Source organism: Rattus norvegicus, chromosome X, assembly GCF_021556685.1.
Source record: "Rattus norvegicus strain SHRSP/BbbUtx chromosome X, alternate assembly SHRSP_T2T, whole genome shotgun sequence".
NCBI classification, from domain to species: domain Eukaryota; kingdom Metazoa; phylum Chordata; class Mammalia; order Rodentia; family Muridae; genus Rattus; species Rattus norvegicus.
Window position 1 is genome coordinate 110470935 of NC_141554.1, and position 25948 is coordinate 110496882.

The 25948-nt window shown below is 38.8% G+C and overlaps 1 protein-coding gene and 1 non-coding gene across 3 annotated transcripts in view; one reads left to right on the forward strand and one right to left on the reverse strand.

Moving 5' to 3' along the window:
- The window catches only part of Il1rapl2 (interleukin 1 receptor accessory protein-like 2), a 1310993-nt gene that overhangs the window by 849054 nt on the left and 435991 nt on the right, over positions 1-25948 (forward strand).
- Positions 20151-20256, reverse strand: LOC120099426 (U6 spliceosomal RNA). The gene has a single exon (XR_015647276.1). It is a non-coding gene; the product is annotated as a U6 spliceosomal RNA (small nuclear RNA).

Consider the following 25948-nt stretch of genomic DNA (forward strand, 5'->3'; position numbering starts at 1 on the left):
CCATTCCCTGACCTCCTCCTTTCCCATTTCTTCTAGTTCTCCTTTTCCTTTTTGCCTATGTATCTGTTTATTTTGGGTTATGTTATGCTATTCCCTTTTTAAAAAGAATAGTGAATGCAATTAAACAGTCTAAAGTTTACATTTAAACCAAACAGCCCAAAGTCCACATTTTTACATATATGTATAATTTTGAATTCATGCAATTAATTTTGAAATGACTGATTTATTTTTATCTTATGTGAACTGGCATTTTTGCTGAATATTTATCTGTATAAAGATACCAGATCCCTTGGAATTGGAGTTACAGACAGTTCTGAGATGCCGCATGGGCGCTAGGAATTTTACCTAGGACTTCTGGAGGAGCAGCCAGTGCTCTTAAACTCTGAGCCATCTCTCCAGCCCTCTTTAATTAGTTTTAAGTGACTTATTACAATTATTCATGTTTATGAGCCAAGTAATATTAATTTAATACATATATATGATATGGAATGAGCAGCTAAACATAAGTAGTATTTTGATCTAAAATATTTATTATTTATAAGCATTCATAAAGTTTCATCTTGCTGATTTTTGGAAAATATATCATAAATTGTTATAGACTATAGTGACCTTGCTGTTCTGAAGAATGTTAAAAGTAATGCAATCTATAGTTTAATTATTTATAATTTAGAATTATTTAACCTCTATCCATTTTTGTATTTAATTTTATTATTATTTGTGTTTTAAATATTTGTAATTTGGTATTAATTATCTAACCTCTTCCACATTTTAGTCCATACTTTCCTCCTTTGTTACATAAACAGTTAACTGACTTGTCTTTGGTTAGACAAAGAATGTGAAGCGCAAGGCCCTGGGTTCGGTCCCCAGCTCCGAAAAAAAAAAAAAAAAAAAAAAACCAAAAAAAAAAAAAAAAAGAATGTATCATTCCTTAATCTGATATTTGCAAACATGAAATGATTTTAGTCACCAACCTGTTCCTATTTATTTGTTGCTGTTGTTGTTTTGCAGTTGAATGTGCAAGAAAATTCTCTATCAACAAGCAACTTCTAATGATTAAATGCAGAATTTTCTGCTTCTCTATCCTCATGTTCCTATAATAGTATTAGTTATAAATTTGTTATCCATCAAATGACATACCTATTGATTGATTGTTGTATCCACTCACTCAACTAGTCATAAATTATGCTGAGAAGATAAATAGAGCAGCTAATTTTTCATTTGGCTACACAATTCTTCCAGCCAGGAGATATGAACTGCAAATCGGGGTGGTGATGGTGGTGGTGGGTGGGCAGTTTGTCAGCTTCATCCTTGTCTGACAGAACATGAGACTTTTTGAAATGAATTTTCTCAGTGGATGTTAAACATGGCTTTACTTGTTTTGATCAGCTATTCAAAGCAACTGTATTAGAATACTGCCATGATGTATTCATAACATTGTACAGCCCCTAGGTTGTTTTTATCCCACTCTAATGGCTTAGAATATTAATATTGATATTAATTTTCATTGTGTTTGATGATTTTAACATTACTTGTAGATGTAATAATATTGCCTTGTATTTCGTGTTGTGAATGCATTTAATTTAACTTTTCCATTTTTCAAAAATGTGTTGATTTCAGAACTTCTACTGTACATGAAAACATTCAAAACATTTTTTTTTGGTTCTTTTTTTTCGGGGCTGGGGACAGACAAAACATTCTTCTTTATCATGAGAGTCCACTTTGATTTTATTTTGCAGCATGGACAAACTGGTATAAATGTAAGTTCTTAGAGGAAAGGAAGTGAGTGATTAAAATCTTGTATTAACATCAGATGGTTTCATGAGAACATAGGTAGAGTCAGAAAATAAAGTGTAGTCCGATAATTTTAAAATATCATGTATATAGTATTTCATTAAATTCAAATATGGAAAGTTAGGAATTATATAGATTGGCATTGTTTTTAATTCTTATAACAGATTAAATCCTTACTGTTGTTTTCTCTCTGTCAACTTCCTCAAGACCCTCAGCCCTTCAGCTTTCTTTCTTTTTTTTTTTTTCTTAACTTGAGTAAATATTTCTTATTTACATTTCGAATGTTATTCCCTTTCCCGGTCTCCGGGCAAACATCCCCCTCATCCCTCCCCCTCCCCATCTTTATGGGTGTTCCCCTCCCCACTCTCCCCCCATTGCCGCCCTCCCCCCAAAAATCACGTTCACTGGGGGTTCAGTCTTAGCAGGACCAAGGGATTCCCCTTCCACTGGTGATCTTACTAGGATATTCATTGCTACCTATGAGGTCAGAGTCCAGGGTCAATCCATGTATAGTCTTTAGGTAGTGGCTTAGTCCCTGGAAGCTCTGGTTGCTTGGCATTGTTGTTCATAAGGGGTCTCGAGCCCCTTCAAGCACTTCCAGTTCTTTCTCTGATTTCTTCAATGGGGGTCCTATTCTCAGTTCAGTGGTTTGCTGCTGGCATTTGCCTCAGTATTTGCTGTATTCTGGCTGTGTCTCTCAGGAAAGAACTACATCTGGCTCCTGTCGGCCTGCACTTCTTTGCTTCATCCATCTTGTCTAATTGGGTGACTGTATATGTATGGGCCACATGTGGGGCAATCTCTGAATGGGTGTTCCTTCAGTCTCTGTTTTAATCTTTGCCTCTCTATTCCCTGCCAAGGGTATTCTTGTTCCCCTTTTAAAGAAGGAGTGAAGCATTCACATTTTGATCAACTGTCTTGAGTTTCCTGTGTTCTAGGCATCTAGGGTAATTCAAGCATTTGGGCTAATAGCCACTTATCAATGAGTGCATACCATGTGTGTTTTTCTGTGATTGGGTTAACTCACTCAGGATAATATTTTCCAGTTCTAACCATTTGTCTATGAATTTCATAAAGTCATTGTTTTTGATAGCTGAGTAATATTACATTGTGTAGATGTACCACATTTTCTGTATCCATTCCTCTGTTGAAGGGCATCTGGGTTCTTTCCAGCTTCTGGCTATTATGAATAAGGCTGCTATGAACATAGTGGAGCACGTGTCTTTTTTATATGTTGGGGCATCTTGTGGGTATATGCCCAAGAGAGGTATAGCTGGATCCTCAGGTAGTTCAATGTGCAATTTTCTAAGGAACCTCCAGACTGATTTCCAGAATGGTTGTACCAGTCTGCAATCCCACCAACAATGGAGGAGTGTTCCTCTTTCTCCACATCCTTGCCAGCATTTGTTGGCACCTGAGTTTTTGACCTTAGTCATTCTCACTGGTGTGAGGTGAAATCTCAGGGTTGTTTTGGTTTGCATTTCCCTTATGACTAAAGATGTTGAACATTTCTTTAGGTGTTTCTCAGCCATTCGGCATTCCTCAGCTGTGAATTCTTGTTTAGTTCTGAACCCCATTTTTAATAGGGTTATTTGACTCCCTGCGGTCTAACTTCTTGAGTTCTTTGTATATTTTGGATATAAGCGCTCTATCTGTTGTAGGATTGACAAAGATCTTTTCCCCATCTGTTAGTTGCCGTTTTGTCCTAACCACAGTGGCCTTTGCCTTACAGAAGCTTTGCAGTTTCATGAGATCCCGTTTGTCGATTCTTGATCTTAGAGTATAAGCCATTGGTGTTTTGTTCAGGAAATTTTTTCCAGTGCCCATGTGTTCGAGATGCTGCCCTAGTTTTTCTTCTATTAGTTTGAGTGTATCTGGTTTTATGTGGAGGTCCTTGATCCACTTGGACTTAACCTTTGTACAGGGTGATAAGCATGGATCGATTTGCATTCTTCTACATGTTGACCTGCAGGTGAACCAGCACCATTTGCTGAAAGTGCTATCTTTTTCCATTGGATGGTTTTGGCTCCTTTGTCAAAAATCAGGTGCCCGTAGGTGTGTGGGTTCATTTCTGGTTCTTCAATTCTGTTCCATTGGTCTATCTGTCTTTCTCTGTACCAATACCATGCAGTTTTTATCACTATTGCTCTGTAATTTTGCTGGAGTTCAGGGATAGTGATTCCCCCTGAAGTACTTTTATTGGTGAGAATAGTTTTAGCTATCCTGGGTTTTTTGTTATTCCAGATGAATTTGCAAATTGTTCTGTCTAACTCTTTGAAGAATTGGATTGGTATTTTGATGGGGATTGCATTGAATCTGTAGATCGCTTTTGGTAAAATGGCCATTTTTACTATATTAATCCTGCCAATCCATGAGCATGGGAGATCTTTCCATCTTCTGAGGTCTTCTTAAATATCTTTCTTCAGAGTCTTGAAGTTCTCATTGTACAGATATTTTACTTGCTTGGTTAAAGTCACACCGAGGTACTTTATATTGTTTGGGTCTATTATGAATGGTGTCGTTTCCCTAATGTCTTCCTCAGCTTGTTTCTCTTTTGTGCAGAGGAAGGCTACTGATTTATTTGAGTTAATTTTATACCCAGCCACTTTGCTGAAGTTGTTTATCAGCTTTATTAGTTCTCTGGTGGAACTTTTGGGATCACTTAAATATACTATCATATCATCTGCAAATAGTGATATTTTGACCTCTTCTTTTCCGATCTGTATCCCCTTGACCTCCTTTTGTTGTCTGATTGCTCTGGCTAGAACTTCAAGAACTATATTGAATAAGTAGGGAGAGAGTGGGCAGCCTTGTCTAGTCCCTGATTTTAGTGGGATTGCTTCAAGTTTCTCTCCATTTAGTTTAATGTTAGCAACTGGTTTGCTTTATATGGCTTTTACTATGTTTAGGTATGGGCCTTGAATTCCTATTATTTCCAGGACTTTTATCATGAAGGGGTGTTGAATTTTGTCAAATGCTTTCACAGCGTCTAATGAAATGATCATGTGGTTTTGTTCTTTCAGTTTTTTTTTTTTTGTAATAAACAAGAGGTTTATTGATAGGAACCAGTGCACTGGGGTCGAGACTCATATCCCACCCAGGGGCACAGGAGTTCGACCCCAAGAGGCAGGGAGAAAGGGTATTTAAAAGAAAAATCCACAACCCAAGGGGGCAGGGATAGCATCATTGGAAAATCACAAGGAGAAGCTTCCTGTCTCTCAAGATTACTTAACTTTATGGTCCGATAGTTCCTAGAAGCTTCCTGCTTCTCAAGGTTGTTCTCTAAGATTTTAATATAACTTTATGGTCAGCTAGTTCCTGGAAGAAGCTTTCTGTTATCTTTACTAGGTCTGGAATCACATATCTAAGGACCTTTTCTTAAGTCCTTTTATCTAGCTCCTGGGAGAGCAGGCTCAAGAAATGTGACTTTTTTTTTTTTTTTTTGCCATGAGTATCAAACATACGAGTTTATTTTGAAAGGCAATTGTGTCTATTATTTGTTCAATCTTTATTACCATTTTTTTTATTAACTTGAGTATTTCTTATATACATTTCGAGTGTTATTCCCTTTCCCGGTTTCCGGGCAAACATCCCCCTCCCCCCCTCCCCTTCCTTATGGGTGTTCCCCTCCCAACCCTCCCCCCATTGCCGCCCTCCCCCCATAGACTAGTTCACTGGGGGTTCAGTCTTAGCAGGACCCAGGGCTTCCCCTTCGACTGGTGCTCTTACTAGGATATTCATTGCTACCTATGGGGTCAGAGTCCAGGGTCAGTCCATGTATACTCTTTAGGTAGTGGCTTAGTCCCTGGAAGCTCTGGTTGCTTGGCATTGTTGTACTTTTGGGGTCTCGAGCCCCTTCAAGCTCTTCCAGTTCTTTCTCTGATTCCTTCAATAGGGGACCTATTCTCAGTTCAGTGGTTTGCTGCTGGCATTCGCCTCTGTATTTGCTGTATTTTGGCTGTGTCTCTCAGGAGCGATCTACATCCGGCTCCTGTCGGTCTGCACTTCTTTGCTTCATCCATCTTGTCTAATTGGGTGGTTGTATATGTATGGGCCACATGTGGGGCAGGCTCTAAATGGGTGTTCCTTAAGTCTCTGTTTTAATCTTTGCCTCTCCCTTCCCTGCCAAGGGTATTCTTTTTCCTCATTTAAAGAAGGAGTGAAGCATTCACATTTTGATCATCCGTCTTGAGTTTCGTTTGTTCTAGGGATCTAGGGTAATTCAAGCATTTGGGCTAATAGCCACTTATCAATGAGTGCATACCATGTATGTCTTTCTGTGATTGGGTTAGCTCACTCAGGATGATATTTTCCAGTTCCAACCATTTGCCTACGAATTTCATAAACTCGTTGTTCTTGATAGCTGAGTAATATTCCATTGTGTAGATGTACCACATTTTCTGTATCCATTCCTCTGTTGAAGGGCATCTGGGTTCTTTCCATTTTCTGGCTATTATAAATAAGGCTGCGATGAACATAGTGGAGCACGTGTCTCTTTTATATGTTGAGGCATCTTTTGGTTATATGCCCAAGAGAGGTATAGCTGGATCCTCAGGCAGTTCAATGTCCAATTTTCTGAGGAACCTCCAGACTGATTTCCAGAATGGTTTTACCAGTCTGCAATCCCACCAACAATGGAGAAGTGTTCCTCTTTCTCTACATCCTTGCCAGCATCTGCTGTCACCTGAGTTTTTGATCTTAGCCAATCGCACTGGTGTGAGGTGAAATCTCAGGGTTGTTTTGATTTGCATTTCCCTTATGACTAAAGATGTTGAACATTTCTTTAGGTGTTTCTCAGCCATTCGGCATTCCTCAGCTGTGAATTCTTTGTTTAGCTCTGAACCCCATTTTTTAATAGGGTTATTGGTTTCCCTGCGGTCTAACTTCTTGAGTTCTTTGTATATTTTGGATATAAGGCCTCTATCTGTTGTAGGATTGGTAAAGATCTTTTCCCAATCTGTTGGTTGCCGTTTTGTCCTAACCACCGTGTCCTTTGCCTTACAGAAGCTTTGCAGTTTTATGAGATCCCATTTGTCGATTCTTGATCTTAGAGCATAAGCCATTGGTGTTTTGTTCATGAAATTTTTTCCAGTGCCCATGTGTTCCAGATGTTTCCCTAGTTTTTCTTCTCTTAGTTTGAGTGTGTCTGGTTTGATGTGGAGGTCCTTGATCCACTTGGACTTAAGCTTTGTACAGGGTGATAAGCATGGATCGATCTGCATTCTTCTACATGTTGCCCTCCAGTTGAACCAGCACCATTTGCTGAAAATGCTATCTTTTTTCCATTGGATGGTTTTGGCTCCTTTGTCAAAAATCAAGTGACCATAGGTGTGTGGGTTCATTTCTGCGTCTTCAATTCTATTCCATTGGTCTATCTGTCTGTCCCTGTACCAATACCATGCAGTTTTTATCACTATTGCTCTGTAATACTGCTTGAGTTCAGGGATAGTGATTCCCCCTGAAGTCCTTTTATTGTTGAGGATAGCTTTAGCTATCCTGGGTTTTTTGTTATTCCAGATGAATTTGCAAATTGTTCTGTCTAACTCTTTGAAGAATTGGATTGGTATTTTGATGGGGATTGCATTGAATCTGTAGATTGCTTTTGGTAAAATGGCCATTTTTACTATATTAATCCTGCCAATCCATGAGCATGGGAGATCTTTCCATCTTCTGAGGTCTTCTTCAATTTCTTTCCTCAGTGTCTTGAAGTTCTTATTGTACAGATCTTTTACTTGCTTGGTTAAAGTCACACCGAGGTACTTTATATTATTTGGGTCTATTATGAAGGGTGTCGTTTCCCTAATTTCTTTCTCGGCTTGTTTCTCTTTTGTATAGAGGAAGGCAACTGATTTATTTGAGTTAATTTTATACCCAGCCAATTTGCTGAAGTTGTTTATCAGCTTTATTAGTTCTCTGGTGGAACTTTTGTGATCACTTAAATATACTATCATGTCATCTGCAAATAGTGATATTTTGACTTCTTCTTTTCCGATCTGTATCCCTTTGATCTCCTTTTGTTGTCTGATTGCTCTGGCTAGAACTTCAAGAACTATATTGAATAAGTAGGGAGAGAGTGGGCAGCCTTGTCTAGTCCCTGATTTTAGTGGGATTGCTTCAAGTTACTCTCCATTTAGTTTAATGTTAGCAACTGGTTTGCTGTATATGGCTTTTACTATGTTTAGGTATGGGCCTTGAATTCCTATTCTTTCCAGGACTTTTATCATGAAGGGGTGTTGAATTTTGTCAAATGCTTTCTCAGCATCTAATGAAATGATCATGTGGTTCTGTTCTTTCAGTTTGTTGATATAATGGATCACGTTGATGGTTTTCCATATATTAAACCATCCCTGCATGCCTGGGATGAAGCCTACTTGATCATGGTGGATGATTGTTTTGATGTGCTCTTGAATTCGGTTTGCCAGAATTTTATTGAGTATTTTTGCGTCGATATTCATAAGGTAAATTGGTCTGAAGTTCTCTTTCTTTGTTGTGTCTTTGTGTGGTTTAGGTATAAGAGTAATTGTGGCTTCGTAGAAGGAATTCGGTAGGGCTCCATCTGTTTCAATTTTGTGGAATAGTTTGGATAATATTGGTATGAGGTCTTCTATGAAGGTTTGATAGAATTCTGCACTAAACCCATCTGGACCTGGGCTCTTTTTGGTTGGGAGACCTTTAATGACTGCTTCTATTTCCTTAGGAGTTATGGGGTTGTTTAACTGGTTTATCTGTTCCTGATTTAACTTTGATACCTGGTATCTGTCTAGGAAAATGTCCATTTCCTGAAGATTTTCAAATTTTGTTGAATATAGGTTTTTATAGTAAGATCTGATGATTTTTTGAATTTCCTCTGAATCTGTACTTATGTCTCCCTTTTCATTTCTGAATTTGTTAATTTGGACGCACTCTCTGTGTCCTCTCGTTAGTCTGGCTAAGGGTTTATCTATCTTGTTGATTTTCTCAACGAACCAACTTTTGGTTCTGTTGATTCTTTCTATGGTCCTTTTTGTTTCTACTTGGTTGATTTCAGCTCTGAGTTTGATTATTTCCTGCCTTCTACTCCTCCTGGTTGTATTTGCTTCTTTTTGTTCTAGAGCTTTTAGGTGTGCTGTCAAGCTGCTGACATATGCTCTTTCCTGTTTCTTTCTGCAGGCACTCAGCGCTATGAGTTTTCCTCTTAGCACAGCTTTCATTGTGTCCCATAAGTTTGGGTATGTTGTATCTTCATTTTCATTAAATTCTAAAGAGTTTTTAATTTCTTTCTTTATTTCCCTTGACCAGGTTATCATTGAGTAGAGCATTGTTCAATTTCCACGTATATGTGGGCATTCTTCCCTTATTGTTATTGAAGACCAGTTTTAGGCCGTGGTGGTCCGATAGCACGCATGGGATTATTTCTATCTTTCTGTACCTGTTGAGGCCCGTTTTTTGACCAATTATATGGTCAATTTTGGAGAAAGTACCATGAGGATCTGAGAAGAAGGTATATCCTTTTGCTTTAGGATAGAATGTTCTATAAATATCCGTTAAGTCCATTTGGCTCATGACTTCTCTTAGTCTGTCTACATCACTGTTTAATTTCTGTTTCCATGATCTGTCCATTGATGAGAGTGGGGTGTTGAAATCTCCCACTATTATTGTATGAGGTGCAATGTGTGTTTTGAGCTTTAGTAAGGTTTCTTTTACGTATGTAGGTGCCCTTGTATTTGGGGCATAGATATTTAGGATTGAGAGTTCATCTTGGTGGATTTTTCCTTTGATGAATATGAAGTGTCCTTCCTTATCTTTTTTGATGACTTTTAGTTGGAAATTGATATAATTTGATATTAGAATGGCTACTCCAGCTTGCTTCTTCTGACCATTTGCTTGGAAAGTTGTTTTCCAGCCTTTCACTCTGAGGTAGTGTCTGTCTTTGTCTCTGAGGTGTGTTTCCTGTAGGCAGCAGACTGCAGGGTCCTCGTTGCGTATCCAGTTTGTTAATCTATGTCTTTTTATTGGGGAGTTGAGGCCATTGATATTGAGAGATATTAAGGAATAGTGATTATTGTTTCCCTTTATATTCATATTTGGATGTGAGGTTATGTTTGTGTGCTTTCATTCTCTTTGTTTTGTTGCCAAGACGATTAGTTTCTTGCTTCTTCTAGGGTATAGCTTGCCTCCTTATGTTGGGCTTTACCATTTATTATCCTTTGTAGTGCTGGATTTGTAGAAAGATATTGTGGAAATTTGGTTTTGTCGTGGAATATCTTGGTTTCTCCATCAATGTTAATTGAGAGTTTTGCTGGATACAGTAACCTGGGCTGGCATTTCTGTTCTCTTAGGGTCTGTATGACATCAGTCCAGGATCTTCTGGCCTTCATAGTTTCTGGCGAGAAGTCTGGTGTGATTCTGATAGGTCTCCCTTTATATGTTACTTGACCTTTTTCCCTTACTGCTTTTAATATTCTTTCTTTATTTTGTGCGTTTGGTGTTTTGACAATTATGTGACGGGAGGTGTTTCTTTTCTGGTCCAATCTATTTGGAGTTCTGTAGGCTTCTTGTATGTCTATGGGTATCTCTTTTTTTAGGTTAGGGAAGTTTTCTTCTATGATTTTGTTGAAGATATTTACTGGTCCTTTGAGCTGGGAGTCTTCATTCTCTTCTATACCTATTATCCTTAGGTTTGATCTTCTCATTGAGTCTTGGATTTCCTGTATATTTTGGACCAGTAGCTTTTTCCGCTTTACATTATCTTTGACAGTTGAGTCAATGATTTCTATGGAATCCTGAACCCCATTTTTTAATAGGGTTATTTGTTTCCCTGCGGTCTAAGTTCTTGAGTTCTTTGTATATTTTGGATATAAGGCCTCTATCTGTTGTAGGATTGGTAAAGATGTTTTCCCAATCTGTTGGTTGCCTTTTTGTCCTAACCACAGTGTCCTTTGCCTTACAGAAGCTTTGCAGTTTTATGAGATCCCATTTGTCGATTCTTGATCTTAGAGCATAAGCCATTGGTGTTTTGTTCAGGAAATTTTTTCCAGTGCCCATGTGTTCCAGATGCTTCCCTAGTTTTTCTTCTATTAGTTTGAGTGTGTCTGCTTTGATGTGGAGGTCCTTGATCCACTTGGACTTAAGCTTTGTACAGGGTGATAAGCATGGATCGATCTGCATTCTTCTACATGTTGACCTCCAGTTGAACCAGCACCATTTGCTGAAAATGCTATCTTTTTTCCATTGGATTGTTTTGGCTCCTTTGTCAAAAATCAAGTGACCATAGGTGTGTGGGTTCATTTCTGCGTCTTCAATTCTATTCCATTGGTCTATCTGTCTGTCCCTGTACCAATACCATGCAGTTTTTATCACTATTGCTCTGTAATACTGCTTGAGTTCAGGGATAGTGATTCCCCCTGAAGTCCTTTTATTGTTGAGGATAGCTTTAGCTATCCTGGGTTTTTTGTTATTCCAGATGAATTTGCAAATTGTTCTGTCTAACTCTTTGAAGAATTGGATTGGTATTTTGATGGGGATTGCATTGAATCTGTAGATTGCTTTTGGTAAAATGGCCATTTTTACTATATTAATCCTGCCAATCCATGAGCAGGGAGATCTTTCCATCTTCTGAGGTCTTCTTCAATTTCTTTCCTCAGTGTCTTGAAGTTCTTATTGTACAGATCTTTTACTTGCTTGGTTAAAGTCACACCGAGGTACTTTATATTATTTGGGTCTATTATGAAGGGTGTCGTTTCCCTAATTTCTCTCTCGGCTTGTTTCTCTTTTGTATAGAGGAAGGCAACTGAATTATTTGAGTTAATTTTATACCCAGCCACTTTGCTGAAGTTGTTTATCAGCTTTATTAGTTCTCTGGTGGAACTTTTGTGATCACTTAAATATACTATCATATCATCTGCAAATAGTGATATTTTGACCTCTTCTTTTCCGATCTGTATCCCTTTGATCTCCTTTTGTTGTCTGATTGCTCTGGCTAGAACTTCAAGAACTATATTGAATAAGTAGGGAGAGAGTGGGCAGCCTTGTCTAGTCCCTGATTTTAGTGGGATTGCTTCAAGTTTCTCTCCATTTAGTTTAATGTTAGCAACTGGTTTGCTGTATATGGCTTTTACTATGTTTAGGTATGGGCCTTGAATTCCTATTCTTTCCAGTACTTTTATCATGAAGGGGTGTTGAATTTTGTCAAATGCTTTCTCAGCATCTAATGAAATGATCATGTGGTTCTGTTCTTTCAGTTTGTTTATATAATGGATCACGTTGATGGTTTTCCGTATATTAAACCATCCCTGCATGCCTGGGATGAAGCCTACTTGATCATGGTGGATGATTGTTTTGATGTGCTCGTGGTTTCGGTTTGCCAGAATTTTATTGAGTATTTTTGCGTCGATATTCATAAGGGAAATTGGTCTGAAGTTCTCTTTCTTTGTTGGGTTTTTGTGTGGTTTATGTATAAGAGTAATTGTGGCTTCATAGAAGGAATTCGGTAGTGCTCCATCTGTTTCAATTTTGTGGAATAGTTTGGATAGTATTGGTATGAGGTCTTCTATGAAGGTCTGATAGAATTCTGCATTAAACCCGTCTGGACCTGGGCTCTTTTTGGTTGGGAAACCTTTAATGACTGCTTCTATTTCCTTAGAAGTTATGGGATGGTTTAACTGGTTTATCTGTTCCTGATTTAACTTTGATACCTGGTATCTGTCTAGGAAATTGTCCATTTCCTGAAGATTTTCAATTTTTTTTGAATATAGGCTTTTATAGTAAGATCTGATGATTTTTTGAATTTCCTCTGATTTGTAGTTATGTCTCCCTTTTCATTTCTGATTTTGTTGATTTGGAAACACTCTCTGTGTCCTCTTGTTAGTCTGGCTAAGGGTTTATCTATCTTGTTGATTTTCTCAAAGAACCAACTTTTGGTTCTGTTGATTCTTTCTATTGTCCTTTTTGTTTCTACTTGGCTGATTTCACTCTGCGTTTGATTATTTCCTGTCTTCTACTCCTCCTGGGTGTATTTGCTTCTTTTTGTTCTAGAGCTTTTAGGTGTGCTGTCAAGTTCCTGACATATGCTCTCTCCTGTTTCTTTCTGCAGGCACTCAGAGCTATGAATTTTCCTCTTAGCACAACTTTCATAGTGTCTCATAAGTTTGGGTTTGTCGTACCTTCATTTTCATTATCTAAGAAGTCTTTAATTTCTTTCTTTATTTCTTTTTTGACCAGGTTATTGTTGAGTAGAGCATTGTTAAACTTCCACATATATGTGGGCGTTCTTCCCTTATTGTTATTGAAGACCAGTTTTAGGCCGTGGTGGTCTGATAGCAGGCATGGGATTATTTCTATCTTTCTGTACCTGTTGAGGCCCGTTTTTTGACCAATTATATGGTCAATTTTGGTGAAAGTACCATGAGGAGCTGAGAAGAAGGTATATCCTTTTGCTTTAGGATAGAATGTTCTATAAATATCTGTTAAGTCCATTTGGTTCATGACTTCTCTTAGTCTGTCTACGTCTCTGTTTAATTTCTGTTTCCATGATCTGTCCATTGATGAGAGTGGGGTGTTGAAATCTCCTACTATTATTGTGTGAGCTGCAATGTGTGTTTTGAGCTTTAGTAAGGTTTGTTTTATGTATGTAGGTGCCCTTGTATTTGGGGCATAGATAATTACGATTGAGAGTTCATTTTGCTGGATTTTTCCTTTGATGAATATGAAGTGCCCTTCCTTATCTTTTTTGATGACTTTTAGTTGTAAGTTGATTTTATTTGATATTAGAATGGCTACTCCAGCTTGCTTCTTCTGCCCATTTTCTTGGAAAGTTGTTTTCCAGCCTTGTACTCTGAGGTACTGTCTGTCTTTGTCTCTGAGGTGTGTTTCCTGTAGGCAGCAGAATGCAGGGTCCTCATTGCGTGTCCAGTTTGTTAATCTATGTCTTTTTATTGGGGAGTTGAAACCATTGATGTTGAGAGATATTAAGGAATAGTGATTATTGCTTCCTGTTATATTCATATTTGGATGTGAGGTTATGTTTGTGTGCTTTTCTTCTCTTTGTTTTGTTGCCAAGATGATTAGTTTCTTGCTTCTTCTAGGGTGTAGCTTGCCTCCTTATGTTGGGCTTTACCATTTATTATCCTTTGTAGTGTTGGATTTGTAGAAAGGTATTGTGTAAATTTGGTTTTGTCATGGAATATCTTGGTTTCTCCATCTATGTTAATTGAGAGTTTTGCAGGATACAGTAACCTGGGCTAGCATTTGTGTTCTCTTAGGGTCTGTATGACATCTGTCCAGGATCTTCTGGCTTTCATAGTCTCTGGCGAAAAGTCTGGTGTGATTCTGATAGGTCTGCCTTTATATGTTACTTGACCTTTTTTCCTTACTGCTTTTAATATTCTCCTTTATTTTGTGCATTTGATGTTTTGACTATTATGTGTCGCGAGGTGTTTCTTTTCTGGTCCAATCTATTTGGAGTTCTGTAGGCTTCTTGTATGCCTATGGGAATCTCTATTTTTAGGTAAGGGAAGTTTTCTTCTATGATTTTGTTGAAGATATTTACTGGTCCTTTGAGCTGGGAGTCTTCACTCTCTTCTATACCTATTATCCTTGGGTTTGATCTTCTCAATGAGTCCTGGATTTCCTGTATGTTTTGGACCAGTAGGTTTTTCTGCTTTACATTATCTTTGACTATTGCGTCGATGATTTCTATGGAATCTTCTGCTCCTGAGAATCTCTCTTCTATCTCTTGTATTCTGTTGGCGATGCTTGTATCTACAGCTCCTTGTCTCTTCCTTTGGTTTTCTATATCCAGGGTTGTTTCCATGTGTTCTTTCTTGATTGCTTCTATTTCCATTTTTACTTCATTCAACTGTTTGATTGTGTTTTCCTGGAATTCTTTCAGGGATTTTTGTGATTCCTCTCTATAGGCTTCTACTTGTTTAATTATGTTTTCCTGGAATTCTTTCAGGGATTTTTGTGATTCCTCTCTGTAGGCTTCTACTTGTTTATTTATGTTTTCCTGTGTTTCTCTAAGGGAGTTCTTCATGTATTTCTTGAAGTCATCCAGCATCATGATCAAATATGATTTTCAAACTAGATCTTGCTTTTCTGGTGTGTTTGGATATTCCGTGTTTGCTTTGGTGGGAGAATTGGGCTCCGATGATGCCATGTAGTCTTGGTTTCTGTTGCTTTGGTTCCTGAGCATGCCTCTTGCCATCAGATTATCTCTAGTGTTACTTTGTTCTGCTATTTCTGACAGTGGCTAGAGTGTACTATAAGCCTGTGTGTTAGGAGTGCTGTAGACCTGTTTTCCTGTTTTCTTTCAGCCAGTTATGGGAACAGAGTGTTCTGCTTTCGGGCGTGTAGTTTTTCCTATCTACAGGTCTTCAGCTGTTCCTATGGGCCTGTGTCTTGAGTTCACCAGGCAGGTTGCTTGGAGTAGGAAGGTTTGTCTTACCTGTGGTCCTGAGGCTCAAGTTTGCTCGTGGGGTGTTGCTTATGAGCTCTCCTCGGCAGCAGCAACCAAGAAGATCTGTGCAGCCCTTTCCGGGAGCTTCCGTGCACTAGGGTTCCAGATGGTGTTTGGTGTTTTCCTCTGGAGTCAGAGATGTGGGCCGAATGTAGTCTTCTGGTTTCCCAGGTGTGTCTGCCTCTCTGAAGGTTTAGCTGTCCCTCCCACGGGATTTGGGTGCAGAGAACTGTTTATCTGGTCTGTCCCTTCAGGTTCCAATTTCCTGCCCCTGTGCCCTTATCCAAAGGAACCCAGAGGCCGTATACAGTTTCTTCTTGGGCCAGGGATATGGGCACATAATTATATTTGAAGCTCAAGGTTTTTATGATACAGTAGAGAGTATAAGTGCAAAATAGTATTTTATGTTTTTCCCATTATTTTATTTATACACTTTACATGCCCATTATAACCCACCCTTCTGCCTGTCCTTTCACTCATTCCCCCTCCCCTTTTCTCTGATAAGCGGAGAGAGCCACCTGGGTACTAACTCATCCTGGCACATTAAGTAGGACTAGACACATCCTCTCTCTCTCTCTCTGAGGCTAGACAAGGCAGTCTAGTTAGAAGAACAGGATCCAGACAGGGAACCAAGTCAGGACAGTGTCTACTCCTGTATGAAGACTAAGCTGCTCATCTGCTAGATATGTGCAGGGGCCCTAGGTCTAGCCTATATATACACTTTGGTTGATGGTTCAGTCTCTGTGAGCCCCCAAGAGTCCAGGTTAGTTGTCTCTGTTGGTTTTCTTGTAGAGCCCCTAGTGCCTCTAGGTGGCTCAATCCTTCCCACAACTCTTCCACAAGACTCCCTGAGTGCATCTATTTCAGTCAGCTTGTTGAGTGGACCTTTCAGAGGACAGTTATGCTAGGCTTTTGACTGCAGGCATAATAGAATATCATTAATAGTGCCAGGGATTGGTTCTTGCCATGGAAGGGTATCAAGTTGGGCCAGTCTTTGCTTGGACATTCCCTCAGTCTTGGGTCCATCTTTGTCCCTCCAGTTGCTGTAGGCAGGAAAATTTTGGGTGAAGGTTTTATGGGTGAGTTGTTGCCCTTATTTTTCTACTGTGAGTACTGCCTGGCTATATGAGGGAACCACTTCAGGCTGCGTATCCATGACTGCTGGGAATCTCAGCTAGAGTCATCCTCTTAGACTCTGGCATGTCTTAGAGATGCTCCCAGACCCTGGGCTGTTGCTGATTTTTATTCATTGTCCTGCCTCTCTTTTTCACCTAGGCTCTCCCTCTACCTGATTCCCAATCCCATTTCCTTCCCCATCTCCTCTGCTACCCAGTTCCCTACCTCCAACTACTTCTGATGACTATTTTATTTTCCCTTCTGATCTGAATGAAATTCAAGCATCCTCCTATAGGCTATAATTATTTAGCTTCTTTTGGGTCTGAAGAATGTAGCATGGGTATTCCACACTTTATAGATAATATCTACTTATCAGTAAGTACATATAATGCATGTCCTTTTGGATCTTGGTTACCTTACTAAAGATGAAGTTTTCTAGTTCCATCCATTTGCCTGCAAATTTCATGATGTCCTGGTTTTTAATAGCTATGTAGTATTCTACCATGTAAGTCAACCACATTTTCTGTAGCCATCCAGGTCACTAACAGAAACAACCTATGGGAGGAAGGATTTATTTTACTCAACAGTTTCAGTCCATTATGGTGAGAATAATGTAGTGGGGTACCTCAGATCAACAAAGAAGCAGACAAACAAACAAACAAACCAACAAATATGACAAAACAGAGAAAGAAAGAATACAATAAATGGCCAAGGCAAACTACAGTCCTCTGGTGGTTTGAATATGCTTGGCCCAGGGAGTGACATTATTAGGAGGTGTGACCTTGTTGGATTAGATTAGATGTGGTTTTGTTGCAGAAAGTGACTGTAACATGTGCTTTGAGACCATCTTCCTAGCCATATAGAAGACAGTCTTCTCCTGTTTCCCTTCGAAACAAGATATAGAACTCTTAACTCCTCAAGGGCCATGGCTGCCTTGACACAGCTGTGATTCTTGTCATGATGATAATGGACTGAAACTCTGAACTTGTAAACCAGCTCCAATTATTTTTTTTCCTTTATAAGAGTTGCCTTGGTCATAGCGTCTCTTCATAGCAGTAAAATCCTAAGACAAATCCTAAAACCCCATTCCATCAATTTACTTCCTACAACTAACCAATATATTGAATTCATCAAGCTAATAGCTCATTCATTATATAAGATTTTATTACAATCTAATCTTGATAGTCAAGATAATCTGTCACACAAGAAAATCAAGACTACCATACTGAGGGACACCAACAGAAAGAAAGTATTCCAACGGAGTGGGTGTTGTATGCTATGCCAAATGTTTAGATGATAAATAGAAGAACTGAGAAATGGGGCTTAGAGAGATGGCTTAGTATAGCAATAATTGTTCTATAAGGAGCTATATTTGATTTCTAGCACCCACATGGTAGCATACAAACATCCATAACTATAATTCCAAGGAACCAATTCTCCTCTTCTGACCTTTGCAGGCATCAAACATGCAGGTAGTACACAAGCAAACATGAAGGCAAAATGCTCTAACACATTAAAAAGTACAATATAAAAAATTTAAAAATTTAAAAATTTAAAAAAGCACTGAGAAATGATGCTTATCAGATTTGACAAAATATAGATTAATGGGTGAAACAAGAAACATCATCAATATTCATTGAGCAGAGGCTACAGAATGAAATGTGGAATTTTAAGACAGCATGAAGGAAAGGAACCAAAATCCTACAGCTCATTCAAGAGATGGGATATGGTTTATTTCAGGATTGGAGATACAAGAGTTTGACCTTTGTGGGTGGAAGCAAATTGGTATACAGAGATATTTTTATACTGGAAGAGAAAGGGGAGTTAATTGTAATGTGAGTGTTCATGAAAATCTGAGAACAGTATTATTCATTGCACAAGGAAGTTATATTTATATATAAATATATAAAAGTTATATATATTATATAAAAGAATGAAGGAAGAATATGGAAGAATAAGCATTCTTTAATTTTCTAGTTACTATTATTTTCTCTGTAAAGTATACCATTGTCTCAAACAGGGATCTATCCTTGCACAAAAAGGAATAGATTAGAAGAAAAAAATGAAGTTACACTCATGGTCTATGGAATAAAGAACACCAGAACAGTAAGATGCTTAGATTTTGGATAAGTTATTTTAGCTACTTGGGTTTCAGAGTCCATTCTCAAGAAAAGTGTATCATAGAATATTATAAAGTTTAAAGTTTGAAATTTGAAGTGCAATAGCCCAAACCAATACTTTCAAAGAATTATAAACCTCAGGGACATAATTTACAAATTAATACATGTTTTAGTGGAGAAAAATACATGGAAACTCAATAATTTCTTCTAATTAGCTTTGGGTTGCATATTTTCATGCTTCAGATCAAAGTATTAAATTTATAAATTTACTTTTATAATTTTATCTAAATTAGTAACATTTTTATAAGATTAGATTTATTCCAAATTCATATTTCTTTTTATTTATTTTATTTATTTACATTTTTTTCTTTTCTTTTATTGGATATTTTAAAATTTATATTTCAAATGTTATCCCCTTTCCCAGTTTCCACTCCAGAAACCTGCTACCCCATACCTTGCCCCTGCTTCTATGAGGGTGCTCACACAACCACCCACCCACTCCCTCCTCCTGCCTCCTCACCCTGGCATTCCCCTATACTGGGGCATCAAGCCTCCACAGGAACAAGGGCCTCTAATCTCATTGATACCCTACAAGGCCATCCTTTGTTATGCATGAGGCTAGAGCCATGGGTTCCTCCATATATACTCTTTGGTTGGTGGTTTAGTCCCTGGACGCTCTGGTGGGGCTGGTTGATTGATATTTTTGTTCTTCCTATGGGGTTCCAGACCCCTTCGCTCCTTCAGTCCTTTTTCTAACTCCTCCATTAGGGACACCATTCTCAGCTTAATGGTTGAAGGTGATCATCTGCCTCTGTATTTGTCAGACTCTGGCAGATCCTCTCAGGGGACAGCTATATCAGGCTCCTGTCAGCATACACTTCTTGGCATCAGCAATAGTGTCTGATGACTAGATATGGGATGTATCTCCAGGTGAGGCAGTCTCCAAATGGCCTTTCCTTCATTCTCTGATTCATACATTGTCTCTGTATTTCCTCCTGTGAGTATTTTGTTCCCCCTTCTAAGAAGGACTGAAGCATCCATACATTTGTCTTCCTTCTTCCTGAGCTTCATGTGGTCTATGAATTTTATCTTGGGTATTCCGAGCTTTTGAGCTAATATCCACTTGTCAGTGAGTACATACCATGTGTGTACTTTTGTGATTGGGTTACCTCACTCAGGATGATATTTTCTAGTTCCATCCAGGTGACTACGAATTTCATGATGTCATTGATTTAATAGCTGGGTAGTACTCCATTGTGTAAATGTACCACATTTTCTGTATCCATTCCTCTGTTGAAGGACATCTGGGTGGTTTCTAGCTTGTGGCTATTATAAATAAGGCTGCTATGAACATAATGGAGCATGTGTCCGTGTTATATTTTGGAGCATCTTTTGGGTGTATGCCCAGGAGTGGTATAGCTGGGTCCTCAGGTAGTACAATGTCCAATTTTCTGACGAAGCTCCAGACTGATTTCCAGAATCAGAATGGTTGTACCAGTTTGTAATCCCATAAACAATGGAGAAGTATTCCTCTTTCCCCACATCCTCCAAACATTTCCTTTTAAGTTCATGTCCCTTTACATATAATATACTTGGTTCAATTCATGCCTCCCATATGCAAATGATGAGGAGTCATACACTAATACATAGGAAGCCTATCAGTCCCCCTACCCTCAAAGAAAAGTGGGAAGAAAGCAGAATGTTTCATGAATTTGCATGTGATCTTTCTCCAGGGGTCATGTTATTTTTCTCTGTGTCATTCCAGTTTAATATATGTGCTGCCAAAGTGAGAATGTGATGAGGTATTATAGGATAATATTTGGTATTTAATTTCTACTTAGCATTTTTCTATATTTTAGGAGTTTTGTCATACGATAGTTCTTTTAAAGAATAGTAAACTTTCATTGTTTCTTTTTTATTAGATATTTTATTTATTTACATTTCAAATGTTATCCCACTTTCCCTGTTTCCCCTCCAGAAACTCCTTAACCCATCCTCTCCACATGCTTCTATGAGGGTGCTTCTCAACCCACCCACCCATTCCAGCCTCCCTTCCCTGGCATTCCCCTACACTGGGACATGGAGCCTTCACAGGACCAAGGACCTCTCCTCCCCTTGAAACCAGACAAAGCCATCCTCTGCTACATAAGCGGCTAGCGCTATGGGCGCTTCCATGTGTACTCATTGGTTGCTGGTTTAGTCCCCGGGAACTCTGGGGATTCTGGTAGGTTAATATTGTTGTTCTTCCTATGGATTGCAAACCCCTTCAGCTCCTTCAGTCCTTTCTCTAACTCCTCCATTGCAGTCCCAATGCTCAGTACAATGGTTGGCTATGAGCATCTGCCTGCATTTGTCAGGCTCTGACAGAACCTCTCAGGAGTCAGTTATATCAGGCTCCGGTCAGCAAGCACTTTTTGGCGTCTGGGTTTGGGATCTGTATATGGGATAGATCCCCAGGTTGGGCAGTCTCTGGATGGCCTCTCCTTCATTCTCTGCTCCACACTTTGTCTCCTTATTTCCTTTAGACAGGAGCAATTCTGGCTCAAAAATTAGGAGATCAGTGGGTGGCCCCATCACCCAACCTGGAGCCTTACCTAACCTCTGGATATGGTCTCAACAGGTTCTCCCACCCCTTTGTTGGGCATTTCAGCTAATCTCACCCCTGTTGGGACCTGAGAGCCTCTTGCTTTCCTGGCATCTGGGACCTGCTGGTGGCTATCCCATTGCCCCATTGCTACAAACCTCTGTTCAAATTCCTGATCTTCTGTATATCATCCCTGTACCTTCCCATACCTGATCCTGCCCCCCTCCCCCTCCCAATTACTATTTTCTTTCCAAGTCCCTCCCACTCTCTACCTCCTGTTAGTATTTTGTTCCCCCTTCTAAGAAGAACTGACAGACGCATCCACACTTTATTCTTCCTTCTTCTTGAGCTTCATATGATCTATAATTTGTATCTTGGTTATTCCAAGCTTTTGGGCTAATATCAACTTATCAATGAGTTCATACCTTGTGTGTTCTCTTGTGACTGGGTTATCTCACTCAGGATGATATTTTCTAGTTCCATCCATTTGCCTAAAATATTCATGAAGTTCATTGTTTTTAATAACAGAGTAGTACTCCATTGTGTAGATGTACCACATTTTCTGTATCCATTCCTCTGTTGAAGGACATCTGGGTTCTTTCCACCTTCTGGCTAATATAAATAAGGCTGCTGTGAACACAGTGGAGCATGTGTCCTTGTTATATATAGAAGCATCTTTTGAATATATGTCCAGGAGTGATATAGCTGGGTTCCCAGGTAGTGCTTTGTCCAATTTTCTGAAGAACTGAAAGACTGATTTCCAGAGCGGTTGTACCAGCTTGCAATCCCACCAACAATGGAGGAGTGTTCCTCTTTCTCTACATCCTCTCCAGCATCTGTTTAGAATGATAATATAGTGAACAAAATAAAGTCACCAACAAAAGCAACCTGTGTTGTTCCTTAGAACTTGTGAACATGTTAAGTTACATAGGTGACAGTGAATTTCAGTGGCTGAACAAGTCACCAGGAGACAGAGATCACAAAAGCTTACAAAGATGATTCCAGCGAGTTTCTACTCATAAAGGCAGAAGTGAGATGGGAGAGATGGCAAAAGGAAACAGAGTTGACCTGATTAGATTTGCTTTGAGGGCAGAATAATGATAAAATAAAATCAGAAACTGTGTGTGGAAGCTGGAAAGAGGAAGGGAATCAATTCATTCCTGGAGCTTCTGGAAGGGAAAATATCCTAGACAACACCTTGGTATTAATCCATTGAGCCTCATCCTAGAACCCTAATATCCATAACTATAGGATAACATATTTTTGTTAAAGTAATTGAGTTTGTGATGAGTTGCTGTACAGCAGCCGTAGGAAATACATACATTTTCTTTTGCTCATTCCTCTACAATTTACTTTCTACCTGCTCAGCAAAGTGAGTTTTACAGACTTGAATTAGCCAGTATGGTAACAACTAACCACATAAGACAAATGTGCATATAAAATGTGTGTGATCTGCTATCCATGTGAAATATGAAGGATCTTGTAAACTTTGCATATAAATGTCAAAAAGGTATTTTTTTTCATTTTAAATGTTGGCTTTATGTTATAAGAATATTTTTAATATATTAAGTAAATTAAAATCTAATTTTATGTTTCATTTTTATTTATTTTTTACTGTGGGTACTAGAACTGAAAGTAATTTATAAAATTTATGTTATATTTATATTACTCTGCACTAATATAACAGTTGAGTAGAGTGTTATTTCAGTATATCAAATCCTTTGATTTCATCCTACTATACCTGAAAATTAATTTGAACTATTTTCCTTGAACATATAATCTTTTTGAATCTTCCTTCTTCTGAAGCATGCCATAGAATTTTGCCTTTTTTGTTCTATTATGGTAGGCTAAAGTCCTTTTCAATGTTATTCAATAGGTTCAGGAGACCGTACATCCCACTCTATATCTGATTGAATCTTTACATTCTTCTGTGTTTTCCCCATTCTTAGCAGTATATTTCTATACTTCGTTGTGCTTCTCATAAATAATATGAGAAATTTATTTAAATTTTTTCTTTTGAAAATAATGGGTTTGGGGCTGGAGGATGGTTCATCAGTTAAGAACATTGGCTGCTCTTCCAGAACATCTGGGTTTGATTCCTAGTACCCAAGTGGCAGCTCAGAACATTATATAACTCTAGTTCTAGGTCACCTGGTGATACCTTCTGCCCTCTATGGGCACTACACACATATGGCACATACACTTTCATGCATGTACACCCATATACATAAAATAAAGTTAATATTTAACAAGTAATCAGCTCAGTGTCAGCTCTACATAAAACTATGACTTAGGACTATACAGGGCATACATATTTGGGGAAATATAAAAAATTGTAAAATGATCAAATGGAATATTGGATAAATAGGCAGATTGTAAATTATAATATACTAATTATACAAGAATTATAGTCTTAAAATAGAAACAAGCAAGACAAATTTATGTGTTATTTCAAAAATTCATAAAAGTGAGTGGGGGAAAATAAAGAGATGGATATATGAGTAGTTAAGTGGATAAGAAGGGGATAAATATGATCAAAAATGTATAAAATTAATAAAAGTATTTCAAAATAGAAAGGAGTGAGAAAAGGAAGGAAACAAATTAAAGGAAAAAAGAAAAGAAGAGAAAAAATAAAGCAATTTCTAGTATCCTAATTGAGTTTTGTCAACTGTACACAGTCTGAGGGCTCTGTGTAGAAGTAATCATGGCCAAGAACATTGGCCTTGGGAACATCTATGCTACCCCTGGGCAGGCTCAGATATAAAAGAAAGTCACTGAGCAAGACACGAGGAACAAGCCAGTAACTTCAGTTCCTTCAGTTCCTGCCTCTGGACTTCTGCCGTGGTTGTCTACTGTCTGCCCTTTATGAGCGACTGTTACCTCAGAGGAGAAATAAACCCTTCCCTCCAAAAGTTACTTTTGGTCATTGTTTTATCACAGCAACAGAAAACAAACAGGATATCTAAAATCTTCTGTTAAACCTTTGGGGATGAATAGCCCAATAGCGCATTGTTTTCGTAACATAGAACAACTTCTTTATTCGAAGCTATATTTCCATTTCTTCTTGTTAAACAGGTTGCCTGTGACTCATGTTTACATTTGTCTTCTCTAAAGCATATTTTCAGTTTCCACAGAGAAGGGACACATGGGACTAAGATGAAGAATGACAGAGAAAGATAAAATATGAATTGACATTACTGTGCTTTGAATGTTCCCTGTATTGTTTTAAAAAATTATTTATGTATTTTCTTTACATCACAATCCCAGTTTCCTCATCTCCTTCCAGTCCCCCCTCACACAGCCCCTCCTTGCATTCCCCCATCTCCTTCTCCTCTGAGAAAGGGGAGGGGCCCCTTGGTACCAAACCACCCTGGTAGCTCAAGTCATTGTAGGACTAAGCATATCTTCTTCCACTGAGGCCAAGTCAAGGCATCCCAGTTAGAGGAACAGGATCTGTCAACAAGCGACAGAGTCAGAAACAATCCCTGCTCCAGTTGTTGGGAACCTGCATGAAGATCAAGCTACCCATCTGCTAGATATGTGTAGAGGGCCTATGTCCAGCCCATGTGTTCTTTTAGTTTGGTGGTTCAGTTTCTGAGTGCTTCAAAAGTCCAGGTCATTTGGCTCTGTTGGTCTTCTAGTAGAGTCCTTAACCCCAATGGATCTCTTAATCTTTCCCCCAACTCTTCCAAAAGACTCCCTTAGCACCACCTGTGCTTAGACCTGGCTGTGGGTCTCTACATCTGTTATGGTCAGCTGCAGAGTGGACTGCTCAGAGGACAGTTATTCTAGAGTCCTGTCTACAGGCATAATGGAGTATCATTAATAGTGTCAGGTATTGGTGCTTGCCCATGGGATGGGTCTCAGGTTGGGCCAGTCCAGTCATTGTTTGACCATTCCCTCAATCTTGAGCCCATCTTTGTCCCTGCAGTTGCTGTAGGCAGTGCAAATTTTAGGTGAAAGTTTTATGGGCAAGTTGGTGTCCTTATCCATCTTCTGGTCTACCAGGAGTCCTGCCAGGCTACAAGATGTGGTCATTTCAGGCTCTGATGGGAGTCACAGATAGAGTCATTCTCATGGACTTGGAGGAGCCTCCCCCTTTCCTAGACTCTAGCAAGTACTAGAATTTCCCACCACCCCACAGCTGATCTCAGATTTCAATTCTCTCCTAGGCTTTCCCTACACTTGATACACACCCCCACTGTTCACCTCCTTATCCCCTCTCTACCCAGATCCCTCCCTCTGTACTATCCACTTCCCCCTTTCCTCCACATCCAATGTCTGTTTTATTTCTCCTTCTGAATGAAATTCAAGTATTTTCCCTTGGGCCCTCCTTATTTTGCTTCTTTGGGTCTGTGGGTAGCAGCATGAGTATCCTGTACTTTGTGACTGATATCAGCTTATAACTGAATATATACCATACATGTCCTTCTGGTTCTGGATTACCTCACTTAGCTTCATGCATTTGCCTAAAAGTTTCATGATGTCTTTGTTTTCGATTAGTAGTATTCCATTGTGTAAAGTTACAGCATTTTCTTTATCCAATCTTCAGTTGAAGGGCATCTGGGTTGTTCCCAGCATTTGGCTATTATGACTAAAGCTTTTATGAATAGAGTTGAGCAAGAATGGGATGGTGGGGCATCTTTCGGGTATCTGCCCAGATGTTGTGTAGCTGGGTCTTGAGATAAATCTACTTTCAATTTTCTGAGAAACCACCCAATTGATTTCCAGAGTTGTTACACAAGTTTGCTTTCCCAGTAGCAATGGAGGAGTTTTCCCATTGCTCTACATCCTTGCCAGCATGTGCTACCACTTAAGTATTTTATCTTAGTCATTCTGATGGCTGTAAGGTGGTATCTGAGAGACATTTTCATTTGCATTTCCCGGATGACAAAAAATGTT